General features: G+C 42.0%; 1 protein-coding gene across 1 annotated transcript in view; it reads left to right on the top strand.

Moving 5' to 3' along the window:
• Positions 1-2,714: 2,714 nt before the first annotated feature.
• Positions 2,715-16,027, top strand: part of Cap2 (cyclase associated actin cytoskeleton regulatory protein 2) — a 121,118-nt gene continuing 107,805 nt past the window's right edge. The window contains exon 1 of the mRNA XM_090356345.1: positions 2,715-2,865. The gene's annotated coding sequence lies outside the window, so the exon portion shown is untranslated. The remainder of the gene's footprint in view (positions 2,866-16,027) is intronic.

Below are 16,027 nucleotides of genomic sequence, written 5' to 3'. Positions count from 1 at the left end.
GTGAAATCTCAGCACAATTCATGATTCAGAAAAGCTGTGGAGACAATCAGATTGCAAGTACTCACTGTGTTACAAGAGATTGTCGTAGGAGAAACAGGAGCCTAAAAGTCTAAGCAAAATACCAAGACCTTGTCTCCAAAAGAATATCTTTACATAGCAATCAGTTGTACTGCTTTAAATTCATTTTTAAGGTATTTCACTCCTTTGGCATGAACTACCAGTGCTCTTTTTCAATGGAGCCAAGGAAGGTCAGAATGGAAGTATTGAATTATCAAGGTTCCCACTTTGAGAAGAAAAGAATTTAAAGAATGCATTCACCTCCCCTACCACGACCACCTCCACCAACCACCACTACCACCACCACCACCACCATCACCACCACCACCTCCACGAGCACCATCTAATGATTTGCTATTAACTACTACCAAAGGACTTTCCATTTTGCAGAGATAAAGACTTACAATATCTCATGAACTCGAGAGTTCATACCCTGACATCTCTAATAGCTGACCTTGAAGAACAGCACCAACCTGTCTCTTATCCATGCATTCAATGAATTGTGCACCAAAAATATAATTGTTAAAACTACTAGTGAATATAATGTAACCATTCTATTAATTACAATAAAAAGATATGAAAAAACTTGTGACTGTGCAAGTTTCTTACACCATTATTTCTTCAACCATATAGTATAACAACTACGATATCAGGTTTTTATATCATGTTAGGTATTATGAAGTAATGTGGAGATGGTTTAAAATATACAAGAGGAACACAGTAGATCATGTGGAAATATTTTGCTGTTTTTATATAAGTACTTGAAAACCAAAGGATTTGGGTATCTGTAAGAATCTTGGAACCAATCTCAGGTGAATAGGAAGAATGATTACACAGAGTTCTAGCATTCTCCTTTTGTTTATTCATCCCTGATAAGCCGATAGTTGTTATACTGCAGCGTTAGGGATTGATGGCAAGAATTAATGTGTACACCTTCACTGCAGACACCCTATGTTCCCCAAACATTTTTCATCTGTGTTTGGTTGAACCCTTGGAGATGGAAATGGTAGGTGTGGAGGGCTGGTTATATTTTTATTTTATTCTGTTTATGTTTAGAGTCAGCATTCCCCGTACCCACAATATTCACAATATGCTAACACAACAACTATTTGTAGGAAAAATCTTCTTGAGTCAGCTATTGATTAACTGACCTACTGATAATTTCCCATTAGAGATATATTAAAATAAAATCCAGGCTGCTGAACATCATAGGCAACATATTCCTTGGATCTTTGTACTTCAGAAAGGCATACTTGTGGAAACATATTGTCCCACCATCTCATCTCCATCCTCCTTGGCAAAACAACAACAACAACAACAACAACAACAACAAGTGTGTCCATTAGGTGTTTTCCATTTCTATTCGCCAGTGAGAATGAACCAACAGGACACAAGTGGGATTCTGATAAAGCAGTTATTACTGACTTTTCAAAGATTCCTATAGGTTGTTTAGTGACTTTAAGATCTGCTTAGAGTGGTAGAGCATCTGAGTTCAAGCCCCATGGCTGACAGAAGAAGGAGGAGGAGGAGGAGGAGGAGGAGAAGGAGGAGGAGGAGGAGGAGGAGGAGGAGGAGGAGGAGGAGGAGGAGGGCAAAAAGAAAGAGAAAGAAAGAAAGAAAGGAAGAAAGAAAGAAAGAAAGAAAGAAAGGAAGGAAGAAAGAAAGAAGGAAAGAAAGAAAGAGAAGGAAGGAAGGAAGGAAGGAAGGAAGGAAGGAAGGAAGGAAGGAAAGAAAGAAAGAAAGAAAGAAAGAAAGAAAGAAAGAAAGAAAGAAAGGAAAGAAAGAAAGAAAGAAAGAAAGGTTGGAAGTGGCACTCAAGTGGCAGAGCACTAGCTTTGGATTGAAGAGCTCAGGGACATCACCCAGGCCCAGAGTTCAAGTCCCAAGACCGACCAACAACAACAATAACAACAACAACAACAACAAAAATGCCCTTCTTCTCCCATATTTCCTCTCTTGTCTGTAACTATTGTCCTGGCATTCATTCAATGAAGAGCTTCATAACCAGTTGGTCAGATTGAAATAACCTCCAGGGAAAACTGGAAAAAAAAAATCAATATTCATCATTTAATAATATTAGCCAAAGAGAAAGCCATCCCATTCTGGAAAGATAATCGATACCCACATGGGGCGTGCCTGCAGAGAAGACCTTCCTGACCAAGTCGATTGGATTGGGTCTTATTTATTTCTAAATAGTCGGACCACTTTTATGAAGTCGCTTTCTATCGAGTAATCTTTTGGAAAGCTGGGAGTGCATGAGCTGTGGAGGCTTAGGTGAAGATTTTTACAAGATGTAACCCCGCCCAGCCCGGCTCCGGACCTTCCATTGGGCCTGGAAGACGCACCAGCCTCCTCCAGGCCTGGGGACCCAGCCTCTCCGCGCATCCTTCATCCAGGAGCCTCGGGATCCGTCTGGACCTCCCGGCCACACCGCCTGAGGATGAGGTGAACCCCTGGCGGGGCGCACGCTGGGCAGGCGGCCCCTTGGCCTTGCCTTGGCCACTCCCACCTTCTCCTGTCCCCCACGGCCCATCTGCCACCGCCTCCCCTCCCCTCCCCCTCGCACCTCCCCTCCCCCTTCCCCACCCCCATCTGTATTTGGAGCTCCCGGAAGCCGCCGGCGACTCTCCCCGCGAGCGGCGTGACTGACGCGGACTCGCGATCCAGGGAGACTGGGAGGAGGAGAGGAGGAGGAGGACGAAGGGGAGGAGGACGAAGGGGAGGAGGAGAGGACGCCAAGGGGAGGGCGCCAGTGACCCAGCCCGGATTTGTGTGACCGAGGGACGGGACCCCGGGGCAGCTGAGCAGGTACTGGGGGTGCGGGGCGGAGGGGGGGTGTGGGGTGGGCCTGCGTGTTTGGGGAAGACCCGGGAGGAGCGGGGGAGGGGGGGTGTGCAGGTGTCGGGGCGCAGCCGGGTCGGAGCTCGCTGTCAACTTGCGCGCGCGTTGGATGGGGTGGGGACCCGGCCGGGCAGCCCTGGGGCCCGAGGCCGGGGCGCGGGGGGCTGGGAGCGCAGGGGTCTGCCGGCACCCGGGGGTGCGGGGCTGGGGGGGGGGCGCAGGTCGCTCGGTCTATCTGGGTTAACGCGCCCTGCGTGCCCCAGCCGCACGCAAACTGGGGTGCAGGGCGAAGTGGGGATGCGCCGTGGGTTCTCCGGGCCCCGCTGCGGCCTGTCCAAACGCACCCCAGACCCATCTTCACTTTGGGGGTGGGGGGGGGGGCTCTGCGCGTGGCAGGGGTGCAGGGGTGGTGGGTGTCATGGAGGCGGGGAGGGAGGATGGTGAATCTGACCGGAGACACTGCGGGTCAGAAAGTGCAGGGAAGCATCTGACCCCACGCCGCGCGCCTCAAACCTCACTTGAGGCCATGACTCACTTCGGAAATATGCGAAAGCCACCCAGGCACCCGGGGACCATGCCGAAAATGGTCCCCGGCTGCTGGCTGCTGGGGGAGGGAGGGAGAGGGGGAGGGGGAGGGGGAGGGGAGGAGGGAGGCTAGGACAAGTGACCACCTGCCTGTGAGCCTTTTTAGGGCCTTGGGTTGAGAATATTCATTCTGCACATTTGCAGGCAGGGTTCGCAGGGTCTGAGTGGCTGCCTGCTCTCAGGAAACGTGGACGGCCGCGTTCAGGGACAGTGACGTATTCAGAGAGGACCACTTAGCACAAACGCCTCAAGGACCTTGGGCTCCTGTGCGAAGACAGAAGTCTGAGCAACTTAGCACCAGGGTTTATCAGTTCTGTGCAGAAGTCTGTCTTTTTTGCTCAGCTAGGTTTCTCCTAATTGAAGGGTTGTGTTTTTGTTTGTTTGTTTTTGTTTTTTGCCTTACAGTTCTTGGAAGAAACCATCTAAGCCCACTTCATGTTAAGATTGCAATAAGAGTAGTAACCTTGGGGGGGGATGGGTGGTTAGGAGGGGGGGATTGTGGTGGAGTCTGACTAGACTGGAACTCTATTGAGGGCAAGCAAGGTGTGTGTGTGTGTGTGTGTGTGTGTGTGTGTGTGTGTGTGTGTGTGTGTGTGTTTTGGTGGGGTTGGGAGGTTGTGTGTTGCTGTCGTTTTGTTTTGTAATTGCCACAGCATGGCCTACTAACGGGTTAGTTGCACATTATCTGAAAAGAAATAAAAGTGTGAGGGAAATAAACCAATAGTTTGAATGTGGGTTAGGCCATGACTTCTTGAAGATATTGCCTGTTTTTAAAAAGAAAAAAAAGAGGAGGGGGGAATTATTGCTCTACATATCCCCAAATCTAGAATCAAGGGAGCACATCAATATATATTAAAGATAACGAGGAAGAGAAGTCGAAGCTATCCGAAACCACGAAGTGGGTTTCTACTGCCCAAGTATGGAAACAAGGAGTAGCTTAACGTGTTTTGTCCCAGTATTGAAGCAAGGGCTGGGAAAGTTTTTGAGTGAAGAGGTAGGTGATTGGTACTAAGTGTTGGAGTCCCTATGTCTCATTAGGTATGACTCGGTTTTGTTGCTGTAGATCAACACAGCCCAAGAGCCAGGAGCCAGTGGCTCAATACCTCTAACAGTTAGAAGGCTGAGATCCGACAATCACAGTTCAAAGCCAGCCTGGGCAGGAAAGTCCAAGACTCTTATCTCCCATTAACCACCAAAAGACTAGAAGTGGCCCTGTGGCTCAAAGTTGTAGAATACTAGCCTAGAGCAAAAGAGTTCAGGGATAATGCCCAGGACTTGAGTTCAAGTCCCACAACTAACAAAGAAAGAAAAAAAAGCAGCCGCAACCAACATGTAAATGCTTGTGAATAAGAAAATTTGGAGTTCATATAGTTTTCATTAGTAACAAATTATTAGTATTATTCTTTCCTCTCCTCCCCCTAAGCATTAAAAAAATGTGAAAACTATTCTTAGCTTAGAGGAGGAGGGAGAAACCAAAAAAAGAATCCAGAGGACGGAATTTTCATTGCTGGTTGAAAGGATTAATTGCTTAGACTCTCTACATGGCTAGATAATGCCCTGGGAAATATGTTATGCACTCTCAAGAAGAGTATTCACTTATCTTAGGCATCATGATATTTTATTTATATTTTTAATGTTTGTTTTAAACAGGCATGTTTATACTGAAAGTATTGTTTTGCTTTTACTCATCAATTATGTAGTATGCATAAAAGATTAATATGCTAAGTCAATGTAGGTTACAAACATAGATTTAAGTATGAATACCTTTGAAACTCTCACCAGGTTTAAAACTAGGGCTTAATAACTAAGGGAGTTGTGTAAAGACAACTCACCCTGTTTAAAAGCCAAATCTATGAAAAGGGATTTGTATCCATAATATATAAAGTACTCATCGTATTTCAACAATCAAAAATAAGCAGCCCAAATTTCAAATGGGCAAAAGATTTGAATAGAATTTTTTTCCAGAGAAGACATTCAGATGGCCAAAAAAATTCATATCAAGATGCTCAGCATTATTACTTATCAGGGAAATTATCATCGTTATCATCATTATCATCATTATTATTAGGGAAATGCAAATCAAAACCACAGTGAGATACCACTGTACCCACTGGTATAGGTGTTTTCAAAGTCAGACAATAATCAGACGTAGTGGCATATCTTTGTAATCCTAGTCTTTGGGACAAACAAACGAAAAGTCAGATAATAACAAGTGCTGAGAAGATTGTGAAGGGATGTATTGGCTCTGGGAATATAAATTGATATTATTGTTCAGGGTGGGGGGGAAGCAGGTTTTCAAGTTAAACACAGAATTACCATGTGGCCTAGCAGCTCCTCCATAAGTTTATGATTGGCCCCATGCTCATAGCAGTATTCTTCTTAAAGGTGAACGCCACATAAATGTCCATGGCTGATCAACAGAGAGGTAAAATGTGATATATCCATTGCCTAGGATGGCCTTTGATCATAAAAAGGAACAAAATTCTATTACATACTACAACATGGACAGATAGTGAAGAATACATTATACGAAGAGGAAGAAGCCAATCATGAACGATCTCATCTTTGTGATCTTCAAAATTCCAAAGATCCTTGTGGAATCACATTAAAATGCCCAGAATACATGGAAAAGAATTAAGAGTTAGAGGAAGGGGGAAGAATGTGGAAAGGGAGACATGGATTAAAATGCACTGTATTCATAAACTGCTTGGTTGAATGGCAACTCCTTGGTACAACTACTTAAAGATGATCATTTTTTTAAATGCCCAGAGCAAGGAAATCTAGGCAGATTAAAAATAGATTTGTTGGGCTGGGAGTTTAGCCTAGTGGTAGAGTGCTTGCCTAGCATGCACAAAGACCTGGGTTCGATTCTTCAGTACCACATACCTAGAAAAAAGCCAGAAATGGTGCTGTGGCCCAAGGACAGTTCTCAGGCCCTGAGTTCAAGGCCCAGGACTGACAAAAAAGTAGATTTGTTGTTACTTAGGACTGGTGGTTCAACTTTTTCATAGGTTGAACTCTTCCCTAGTAAGGAGTTGGTGTTAGGAATGGGAACTTTGGAATCTCATTGGGCTCCTTCTGACTGTTCAAGTTTCCTGTGATGGACAATACTTCATCTTCCATCTCCCATCTGGCTTCCCAATGGCCTCTCTCTTCATCAGGAAAACTCATTCTCCCAGTATCCTTCTGAAGGGCAAGTGGGAGAATGTCTAAATCTTCAGTGATGGATGACCTGCTAATGCCAAGGACTCTAGGATAATATAAAATGAGGAGGAGCTCTTAAGCTATATTACATGGCTATACTAACATACCTGAGGCTGAGTAAATTATAAGAAAGAGATTTATTTTGGCACACAGTTCTGGCAGGTGGCAGGAGGGTTTAGTGCTGTGTCAAGGAATGACAGAGATCTAGAAAAGAGTGTGCCCACACTTGGTTGGGGACCAAGCATATGGCCTAGCCTTGCTTTGTAACAACCCACTCTGGAGTAACTAACCCTGTGCCCTTGGGCCTAGTCTCCCAAGACCTAATCTATTCTTTCAGTAAAGACATTCATTCATTCATAAGGGAGGTGGCTCATATCAACCAATCACCCCTCAAAAGCCCCACTCCCTGACACTCCGAATTGAGAAATTAGTTTATCTTGGAGTTTGACCAGGACAAATCACACTCAAATCACAACAGGACGCAACTTATGTCTCTGTGTCTTACTTTATTATACGCAGTCCTCGAACTGTCTATCATATGTAAAGACTTCTGCCAGGCTCAGGAACACAGTGTTTTGAGAAAAATATCCAAATCTTCACCTGCCATGCACACTTAACCTGAGAATGGACTTGTGGTGGGAAGTATGTCTCGCCTCCTTGTCCAGTTCTTTTCTCTCCTCTCTCTTTACATATGTAGGGCCTATGTTTGATCCATTATCCACTTTACTGCAAGTTCTAGCTCTACTCTAGCTCATTTTTAAGTAAAGTGTTCTATCCAAGACTGGGAAAATGTGGAGAGGGGTTGGGAATAGGGGGAATGAGGCTATTTTAGAGTATTCATTCATATTAGGGGAAAGGGAGTAGTGATTCCAATGCCTTAACAGAGATTTGCTAGTAAATCTTGCTTTATGACACAAGAACTAATCATCAATCTAGTCAAATTGTAAACTGGTATTAAAAATAAATTTAAAAAAGGATAAAATCATGGCTCATATATGAAATGAAATGAAATGAAATATGTGACTTCTTAAGACTGATTTTTTTAATTTTTTAGAAAGGTTTTACAATCATTTCAGAGGAAACCCTTTAGGACAAAACTGAAATGAATTTGCTAAGCACAAGTTAGGGTAGCTTGTTCCACAGGGACAGAGGGAAGTCAATCAAATTTCCACTAGATAAAATACTGTTGTTTTGGCATGCCTACAAAGAGTAACTAGTGGTTTACTCACTTTACTTTTTTACAAGTTAACTTTTGTCTATACAGTCTCATCAGACAATGAATGGCTCAGATTATCCAATTGCATGGATACCCATTAAATATGCCTTTCTTACCTACTCTTCACATTGATGATGAAAATAATTGTTCTGTCACTACCATGTGACATCTACCATGAAACTTGGAAGGAACTTTGAATGACATTTCTGTAACATATTCATTTTCTTCCATTTTTACCTTGTGTTTCTCAATAATATAATCATGAAAATCAACTTGAGGCTCATTTTGTCTCACTTTATTGCTATGCATACTTATCAACACATGCATAAAATAATGCATGTGAAAAATAAAAGGGCTTAAAAGAGAAGACATTTTAGTAAAAAGTAACTTTTCAGTTTTGCTTTGCATGCAGCTATCAAAATATGTAATTTTTCTATTCCTTTGATAAGTCACTTCCTAATCAGAGAGATAATGGCTTCAGAAGAGTTTTTGAAAACATATCTTGACCTTTCAATTACAATTAAAGCATAAATAGGTGTTTTGACACAGCAAAATATGACAGAACAAGTAAAATTATTAAATCATAAACTACACAAATTCTAGGACATCCTTCTATAGAGTGTGAAGACTAAAGCATTTAAGAAGAAAAAGAAACATTCAAGAAGAAAATAGGATTGTGTAAAATTTGTGGCTGGCAATGAACAGCGATGACAAATGAATAATGGTGATTTCATCGGAAGTATTTCAAAGAGCAATAACATCATATTCGTTAAACATGTCAATATTTACAGGATTCTGGCAGTTATAACTGTCATATTTTGACAAAAAGTTTTTAATCTAGCAGGGTACAGAAATGTGCAAGAGGATTTTATAAAATTCCTTTAGGTGGCGGTTTACCAGTGGCTCATGACAGTAACCCTAGGTATTTCAAGAAGCTGAGCTCTAAGGATCTCCATACGGAGCCAGCCCAGGCACAAAAATCCTTGACAAAAAAAATCCCAAACAAAACCAAAACAACAAGCAACATAGCAGAGGCATGGCTCAAGTGATAGAGTACCACCTGTGAGTAAAAGACCTTGTACCAGCACAACACACACGCGCGCACGCATGCACACGCGCACGCGCGCGCGCACACACACACACGGAAATGTTTGAAAACTTCAGCAGCTAACATTGCTTCTGTTTTCTTTTTCTTTTTTCTTTTTTTCTTTATATTTTTTATTGTATTTAATAAAAGGGTTACATGATATTTGCCAGATAGAAAGTGCATTAATTCACATACATTGATACCCTTCCACATGTCTTGGTCCCCATTACCCTCCCCCCCACCCCCCTCTTGGTTTTCCCCCCTTCCCTGTCCAATTTCAAGTAACCAAATACAAATGTATCCAATATATCAAATAACAAAGTGAGATATTGTGACAATATGAGATAACAAACAAACAGCAAAAGAGATGAGAGATAACATGGCACCTTAATGACAGCAATCATTCATTGTATGGCTTTTGTTTCAATATTGTTTTCTTTTTCTAAGACAGAATCTTACTGTGTGCCCCAAGCTGGGTTCAGATTCATGACCCATCTGCCTCAGGCTCTCGAATCTTAGAATCTAGAATCTACCACACTGGATCCTGCCTGTTTTCTGGCCAAAAATCAAAGCTCAGTTAAGGTGGCAAAGATGCTTCTTCCTTTAGAACCAAGGGATGGACCTATTTCTTGACTCGTCTAGTGCTAGTGACTCCTTCTTCTGCTGGATTTAAGGAAGGGGTTAAGACGTTGGAGAAAAAATATGCTTTTCTCAAAAGGGGATGATGAGTGCATTCATTACTTTTCTGTTTTCATAGTTATGTCTTCATTTCACTTACTATTTTTCTCACCTTTAGATGTACACACTGTATGGCACTGTGTGCATGTGTGTGTGTGTGTGTGTGTGTGTGTGTGTGTGTGTGTGTGTGTGTATAAATAACCAGAGAGAGAGAAAACTCTATTTCACCTACAAATGTCTTTCTTCCACCAAGTTTGGAGACAATCTTAAGCTATAGTTTTCTTCAGATGTGTTTTCTAACCTCAATCTCTTTCTCCTTTCATGGGTTCCCAGTATCCCTTAAAATTCGACATTTTTGCATGGCTCCATAGGTCTTTTAGACTTTTCATTTCTTCCAACTTTTTACATGTTTTTAAATTTTCATTCTCCAGTTAGATAATATCTTTTATTAAGTCCCTAGACACTTTCTTCCATCACCTTTATTCTGCTATTGGACCCATCCAGTGCATTTCTAATTTCAGTGAATGTATTTTTTTTTAGTTCCAGAGCTCATATAGTTTCCATGTCTCTGTTAAGAATTTTAGCCTTTTCATTCACTTCATGAGGTTTTCTCTTCATTTCTTCTACCACAGTTAAAATAGTTTCTCTAAAAGTGGTAATTCTATCATTTATCATCTTGAGGTTGGTTTATTTGTTGATTGCTTTTTCTCTTGAGGACTGAGCACATTTCTGCAGTCTCTCACATGCCACACATTTTCTTGATTGAACGTTGGACATTTTGAGTATTGTGAGACTTGGAGTCCTTTGGAAAATGCTGAGGTTTTTTGTTTTCTTTTGGCAGGGAGTCGGCACAGTGGTACATTCTGTACACAGCAATTCCAACATCATTTTAATCGTCCAATTATTTCCTCTGCTGCTGTGGGTCCCAGGCAGGCACTAGTTACAAGACCTGAACAGTAGATGATCATTGAGTCCCCAAAGCTTTTGAAACTGTCCCACACACAGCTCAGCAGTGAACCTGAGACACCCACAGAATGAGAGCATCCCTTCTTCAGCTCTCTTCTCCATCATTTTCCCCAATCTTTCTGGGCTCTAGGAGCCCTTTGTTCTGTTTTCCTGATTTGAAAAATTGGATTTCTAAGTGTGGTTACACACTCTTTTAAAAGTATACATCTTTTAAAGGTGTACGTTGCGTTGTAAGAACCCATTCTATATTCTGGATACAAGCAATCAATATATTTACCTGATAAAGTGACAAAAGCCTCATAAGAATTTTGCAGTCTGTAAGTAGCCTGGTCAGCAGGATCTGTATGGTTCTTCAGAGTTTTTAGTGCCTGTACCAAGTCCAAGCAAGAATAGATGTAAAGAGTGAGGACACAGAAATCAAAAGACCTTAGCCAACAGCATAGTATTTAGAAAGGGTCCTTGAAGTGGGCAGGCAGAGAGCTTGGGATTTTTTTGTGTGTGTGTGAATGTCTTCTGCCCCACATTTAACTGGGAGTGGTCCCACTTGCATAGTGAAGGGATAGGAATGGGATTTAACCTAATTCTATTAGAGTCTGTTATTTTATGGCTCTGTCCTTTCTTGGCTCCACCACCCTATGTTGTGTGTTACAGTCTCAAAATACCTGAGATAAACAACTCTCAAGGAGGAAAGGTTTCTTTAGGTTCACAGCTCCATGGCCAGGCCATGGTCACTTGACCCTGAAGATCTGGGCCTGGGACTGTGATATAGAAAATCTTAACAGGGCCGAATGATACAGGAGGCCTGTTCTCCTCATGGTGACAGGAAAACAAAGAGATAGGAAATGAGTAGGATCCAGGAATCCTTTTAAGGACATTCCCACAATGACCCAACTTCTTTCTGCTAGGTCCTACAGGGTGGGACCAAGCCTTTAATACCAGGCTTTGTAAGAAAATTCCAGATCCAAGTTCTAGCAGTAGCTTGTGTTTGCTATTTGGTAAGAAGGCTGGCTCCAGAAATGCAGGCCTTCTAGGAGAGTGAGAGAGCAGTGTGGAGGCGGGCTCCTTGGCAACATGAATCTGTCTCTTGGTGAAAGAACTCCCTGCTTGACTAAGCCCAGGCTGCTGGCATCCCCTGCTGCCCCACCTGAACAGGAAATGTATTTCACTCAGCCCCAGCCTTCCAAATGTGCCTGTGGAACAGTGGCAAGATGTGCCTGAATGATGGGAAGAACATTGAATGGGCTGGACAGTGGATAGATGAATAAATGCCATGATGGCCAAATTCTGCCAGACATACATTACCCTAATTAGAAATAGTGGCTCACCTATCACCTCCTCCAGTGATTGGTAGTTTCCTGGGTAAAGAAAGAAAGGAAGTCATTGACAAACTCACCGCAAAGAGAATTTAATAGTCTAAGACAGACTGGTTTGATAGTAGTTGAAGAAATAATTTTTGAATATTTTTGGTGCCCCTTTAGAGAAATCAATGTGTCTGTCTGTGTCTCTCTCTGCTTCTCTCTCTCTCTCTCTCTCTCTCCCTCTCTCTCTCTCTCTCTCTCTCTCTCTCTCTCTCTCTCTCTCTCTCTCTCTCTCTCTGCTTTCTTAGGAACTAGATGCCTTTCCATACCATGGGGAAAGATTTGAAACTCGTCACATTCCCGTCTTTTCACAACACCTGTTTCCTATTTGTTGGTGGGCACATGGTTTTCAGAATCCCTAGGTGTCAGACTCCTCTGTGCAGAATCTCTGCAATCATTTCTCCATCTCTGATCTAGTAAAGACAACATGAAAATAGCACTCGGGAAATCTGAACAATCTCACTCTTACCAGTGTTACCAAAGTGGCATTCTCCCATATCTGTTCTATGAACTTACTGGAAGAACTTAGAATTCATACTTGCTGTTGTTTGCATATGAAATCCTAATTTAAAAAAAAGTATCAAGAATCAACCAACCATTCACCTTAGAGGAAGCAAATGTGCCCTTGTTAATCATGGGAGGAGGCCATTGTGGTTCTGAGTGGGAAAAACTAACCTAGCTTATACTTTGAAATTTCTCCTATTAAAAAAAAAAATCTGGCTGGTAGCCTGGCCTGGGATTGTGCCAGAGACTAGGCAGACAAGGAAAAGGCAGTAAGTAGAAGCCAATTAATTAGTCGATCAAAAACTATATATAGAATTCTCTGGGTATGTAGAAGCGTGGTGGCCTTAGTGTGGGGAAGCTTGGGAGAAGAAGGAGATATGACCCAAGATCCTGGAAAGCTTGCAGCTCAGCTCCTTTGGAAGTAAAGCCTATATAGGCTAACAGAAAGGAAGGCACAGGGTGTGTTTTAATTGGGCAATGAGCCTAACAGAGGCTGAGAACATAACAGACAACTAGGCTGTTATTCTGGTTTCTCACCATTTTGACGGGTGGCCTGGGGTGTGAAGTATGGGATTTAGTTCTTTTTTTATATATTTTTTATTGTAATTAATAGAAGGGTTACATGATATTTGCCAGATAGATGGTGCATTCATTCCCATACATTGATACCCTTTCACATGTCTTGGTCCCCATTTCCCTCCCTCCCACTCCAACCCCTCATCTTGTTTTCTCCTGTTCCCTATCCAATTTCAAATAACCAAATACTGTTTTTATAACTGAGCAGACTGAACTAGGTGACCTCTTACTATACTCTTCCCAACTGAACAGAAGCTGCTTTGGGTGAGGGATAAAAGAGGTGCCTTTCCAAAAATAGTTGCATTGAGATTTTGCTGTGTCTTTTGTGGAGATCATTAATAATGATAATAATAACAATAGTCATCTGGATGCTGGTGACTCCTGGCTACTCAGAAGGCTGAGATCTGAGGGTTGTGGTTCAAAGCCAGCATGAGCAAAAAAGTCTGAGACTTTTTTCTCCAACTAACGGCTAAAATGCCAGAAGTGGAGCAGTGGCACAAGTGACAGAGTGCTAGCCTTGATCAAAAGAAAAAAAGCATAGGAGTCATTGTAAAAATTGTTTAGGAGGAGAGAATAGTTCATTTTTAAAGCTAAGTACATAGTAAAAATTTTATTTTGTAGTAATAAAGAGTTAGGAACTTGTGGCTAGAAAGATTGGCATAAGTAAATGAATGGGGGAAAAAAAAACACTTAAAAAATTAGTCTTTTCTAGTGAGCAGATTTTCTTGATGAGTACTTAACATCTTGAATCCTGTAACTATTGCTACTAAAGACCAAATGAGATGGAATGCCTTTCTACCATTACCCTACCTGTTTACTATATCTGTGTGAGGTTGAGTTGTCTTTTGTACTTCACTGAAAGGCTGTATATTGATAGGAGCATAGCAGAACAAAGCAAAATTCAACATTTATCCAACAGTTCCTCCCCACTCTTCCTGGCTAACAAGAGCTAGGTGTAAATCCAGTTGTATGTGATTGCAAAGTTGTGGCCTCCCTGTACTGTACCAGATTAAGGTGAGCCTAAACTCTGAGACCTTGAAAAGTATGCTTTTTTTTTTGAGGAGAAATGACTGTGGAAAAGGTAGAAATGCTGTCTTTTTTAGTGTTTTGTGCCTACATTTTCCATTGTGGGTATCACCTCAGACATTGGACATTGCTGTTGGGAACGAACTAGCTGTGCTTTATAAATGGATTTTACAAATGAGCAACGAGCCAGGCACTGGTGGCTCTTACCTGTAATCCTAGCTAATCAGGAGGCGGAGATCTACAGATCACCATTTAAAGCCACCCCAAGCAGGAAAGCCTATGAGATTCTTATCTTCAATTAACCAACAGAAAACTACAAGTGGATCTGTAGCTCAAAGAGTGCTGGCCTTGAGCATAAAAGCTCAGGGAGAATAGGGGTTATAGCCTAGTGGTAGATTGCTTGCCCTAGCATACAAGAAGCTCTGGATTCAATTCCTTGGTTACCACATACACAGGAAAAGGCAAGTGTGGTAGAGTGCTAGCCTTGAGAAAGTCCAAGGACAGTGTCCCAGGCCTTGAGTTCAAACCCCAGAACTGGACAAAAAAAAAAAAAAAGCTCAAGGACAATGCCTAGGCCCTGAGTTCAAGCCCCACAACCAACAACAAAAAGAGTAATGAAGTAAACTAAAACCATATTTTCCCCCAAGCAAGTGTGTTCTTGATTCCAAGATACTTCTTAGTAAAGATAGTAGACAAGAGAACATTATTGGCTATTTTCTTTTTAAGTGTATGAAATATCTTTTTTAAAAAGAGCATGTTTATAGACTCAGTCAGAGACAAACAAGGCTAGCCTTGTCTTTTCTACATCTCTTCTATGTCTCTTAAAAATCATATCTAAAGACAGGGGCCAGGAGTTTGGCCTAGTGGTAGAGTGCTTGCCTAGCATGCACGAAGACCCAGATTCAATTCCTCAGTGCCACATACATAGAAAAAAGCTGGAAATGATGCTGAGACTCAAGTGGTAGGACTCTAGCCTTGAGAAAGTCCAATGACACTGCTCAGGCCCTGAGGTCAAGCACAAAAAAGCACAAAAAATCATATCTAAAGAAAATAGATGGACAATAATGCTTGTGACCATAAGGTTCAAAACACTGGGACACAGCTGAGCATGGTATTGCATGCCTGTAAACTGCAGCACTAAGAGAGCTGAGGCTGGAGAATCAAAACCAAGCCTACTCTACATAGCTTGAAAAAAAGTCAAAACTTTGTTCGGATAAGAAAACACAGATAACACAGCTTATACCCAAAGGATCAAGAAGCAGAATGGCTTTGGACTTCTTACCAGAAAAGAGAAATCTCAAAGGACTGTGGCTCAGTACCTTTACACTTCTGAGGAAAACTTCCAGCCTGGAATTCCATATTCAGCCAAACTTCAACTCAAGTATGAGGACACAATAAAAGGAGTTTCAGACTTGCAGGTCAAAACTTTATTTTTTCCTGAACCATTTTCCTCCTGAAAAGAAGATGCTCTTCCCAGAGTTCAGGAAACAGATGACCAAACAGGAGAGGGAAGAAAGAAAATCCTGGTTTGGAGGAGTGGCTCATGTGTCAGTTGCACCTGCCTTGGAAACACAAGGCCTTCAGTTCAAATCCCAATACTACCAACAGGAGAGGGAAAGGGATGTATGGGGAACCAGAGGGAGAAAGAAAAGTCCCTAGAATGAAGGTGACTGTAGATTTCAGGATATAGATGAGCAGCAGGCCCAGGAACAATGGTAGAAATGGGAGGAAAAAAGTCTTCTGTTAAGATATATCTGAAAAGAAACTAATAGAATCCCAGATGCCTCTATTGATTCGAAATTCACACAATGAGAGGAAAAATTTGAAGCTGAGTCATTTTTAAGTACATCGAAAACTGAGTAGCTGAACATAATAGCTTTAGGAAAACAGGTAGTACAAGAAAAATGGAAAATAATCAGTATGTCTTAT

Source organism: Megascapheus bottae, chromosome 22 (assembly GCF_031878675.1).
Source record: "Megascapheus bottae isolate mThoBot1 chromosome 22, mThoBot2.hap1, whole genome shotgun sequence".
Lineage (NCBI taxonomy): Eukaryota > Metazoa > Chordata > Mammalia > Rodentia > Geomyidae > Megascapheus > Megascapheus bottae.
This window is presented reverse-complemented; position numbering and strand designations above follow the sequence as displayed.